This window comes from Panthera pardus, unplaced genomic scaffold (genome assembly GCF_024362965.1).
Source record: "Panthera pardus isolate Hobbes unplaced genomic scaffold, ASM2436296v1 HiC_scaffold_20, whole genome shotgun sequence".
Taxonomy (NCBI): domain Eukaryota; kingdom Metazoa; phylum Chordata; class Mammalia; order Carnivora; family Felidae; genus Panthera; species Panthera pardus.
The window spans coordinates 24,154,290-24,157,100 of record NW_026526766.1 but is presented as its reverse complement, the minus strand read 5'-3'; positions in this window follow the sequence as shown (position 1 = coordinate 24,157,100).

Genomic DNA, 2,811 nt, shown 5'->3' with positions numbered 1-2,811 from the left:
AAATAAGAACAAAGTGTGGAGTTTATTTAACAGTAATTTGCTGGTGTTGATTTCTTAGGAGCGACAAATATTCCATGGTAATATAAGGTGTTAATAGGCAAAACACAGTGAGGAGTATATAGAACACTCTGTATTGCCTTTGTGGCTTTTCTCTACATCTACAACTATTCTAAAATGCAGTTTGTGTAAAAAGCAATGGAGAATTAGTAAGCACTTCTATTTGCAGTCCACCCAAGCCCATGCAGCCTAGAACCTGGTCCTCCTGGATGCTTGGAGGGGCTTCATTGGGTATGATGGAAGACGCCCAAATGCAAAATGCTTTTTATGTCATCAGGTTTCAATATAATTGTTTTACCTGTTTATGCAAATATGCTATCCCTTAGACCCTGCTGGTTGCTCTTCAGCCACCTACTGCCTAATTTACATTCTCTTTATTTTTAAAAGAAATTTTTAAGTTTTATTTATTTTGAGAGAGACAGTGAGCAGAGAAAGAGCAGAGAGAGAGATCCCAAGCAGGCTCCGCACTGCCAGTGTGGAGCCCAATGTGGGGCTCGAACTCACAAATCGCAAGATCATGACCTGAGCCGAAACCGAGTCGGTGGCTTAACCAAATGAACCACTCAGGTGCCCCTACATTCTCTTTATTTTTGATTTTAGATATGTCCTCCTGGTCTCAGTTATCACATTTACTACCATAAATAAATATCTAGTTCAATTTTGATCTATAATTCCACATGTATGAGACCATTTAGAGGGAGGAAACTACCATTTATTGTATGGTTCCTATGTACCAAGCACTGTGTTAGGTGCTGTTTCATTCATTTGCAGTAATATGGAGGGGGGATTGAGTTCTGCCCATCCCAAGAATGGATTTTTCTCTCTAGGGCTCATTGAAGTGCTTAGAATTACTAGCATACTGATTTTGTGCATAAACTTCTATTCATCATAGTGAGGATGAAGAAAGATATTCTATAGGGTGAGTGTCCACAGTACTTGGATTTTCTCTGATCTTACATACCTGTAGGAAGTTCTGCTTTACATGGGGGAATAAAACCACTCTTCATTCTCTCTCATCTTTTAGCATGGGGATGGGTTTCTGTATTGCCTTCCTGCAGGTCTGGCTGTGCAGTGTGAACCTGAGTAAGGCACATGGGGGCAGGCAGGGTGGGGACTGGGCACGAGGGCTGCTCCCAGGGAGGTGGGATGGGCACGCACATGGGTTTTGGCAACTCCTTTTTATCCCATTTTGCAGTGTTGCCCACTACTCCTGCAGCAAAGATACCAGCATCTCTGCACAGCAAACGCATTCCTTATTCTGTACTCGAAACCTCAAAAAGGACTTGCATGGTGTGGATGCATTCATTTAACTTCTGGATGTTATAACCTGTCTCTTCCTAGGATCCTGGGCACATTATCCAACACATATTCTTACGGGTTTTCAACAGTAGAGACATTTACATAAGAAATCATAATGCAACAGTTTGCATTTCAACATGATGTTACTATTTTCTCTTTCTTGGTGATAAAATTTCACTCTTCATTGCTTCAGTTAACCTGGGACAATTGGCTTTACTTGCTCTGGCTGTGGCCAGTGGTCCTTACTACTGTTGTCATTATCTAACCCATTCCTTTTTTAAAAAGTTTTTGTTTTGGGTCACCTGGGTGGCTCAGTCAGTTGAGCATCCAACTCTTGGTTTCAGCTCATGTCATGATCCCAGGGTCATGAGATGGAGCCCACATCAGGATCTGCACTGAGCATGGAACCTGCTTAAGATTCTCCCCCCACCCCCGCTTATGCGCGCGCTCTCTCTCTCTCTCTCTCTCTCTCTCTCTTAAAAAAAAAGATTTTTGTTTTGGAATAATTTTATATTTCCAGAAAAGTTACAAAGTACAGGGAGTTCCCATATACCATTCATCCAACTTTCTCTAATGTTAATATCACCAAATAATGTTTTAATCCAAGTCATTGACAAAGAAAATTTTTTTTTTTTTTGATTGGGGTGAGGAGAGTGGGAGGAAGCGGATAAAGGTTTGAAATTTGGAAGTCAGTAATTCCTCAAAAAAAAAAATGACTCAGTATTGTGGGCTTCCAATGGAAGCTCCAGTGGATAACGTGTTAAGGGTGTGATACAATCACTGACCACATGGTTCTTTTCCGTAGATTCCAAGTGTTTTAAAAATCATGGATGAAAATTGTTCAGATGACATGATTGAGTACAGCTGGTGGCCTTCCTGTTTTCATCACCTGATATTCTTTTAGTCTTAGTCTGTCAAGAAGTAATAAAGGGGTAGCTGTGAAGTGGAAGGGGCTGTTTCAGCAGTAGGATTATAATTGTTACCTGCCAGTTCATCACTCTGTAATTGGAAAATGTAATTAAACTAAGATGCCCTCTGTCTGGGGAAAGGCCCTTGTCTTTTCTGCAGCCTTTGTTAGCAGATTGGTTTTCCTGGTGATTGAAAGTTCAAAACCCACAGATTTATCACAACTTCCCAGACCAGACTTCCCTTTCTGTGAGTTGAGTGTGATTACTTACAGCCTCCTGGAGGCTGTGGGGGTATTTGCTCATGTGACTAGAAGACTATATCACTAGAAGACCATGTCACTGTCTGCTTTCCTCCGATGGGTCTTATGTGCTAATTTTTTTTCTTTTTCTAGAACCTGTTGAAAAACTCTTTTGTAAGAATGTACTTCAAGATGTGGAGACAGAAAATGAGGTAGCTAGCCCATGCACTGTATGAATAATCAATATGCTAGTCTCATTGTTACTTAATTTTGAAAAGCCCCAAATGCAAAAAACCTTGCTTTGGTAG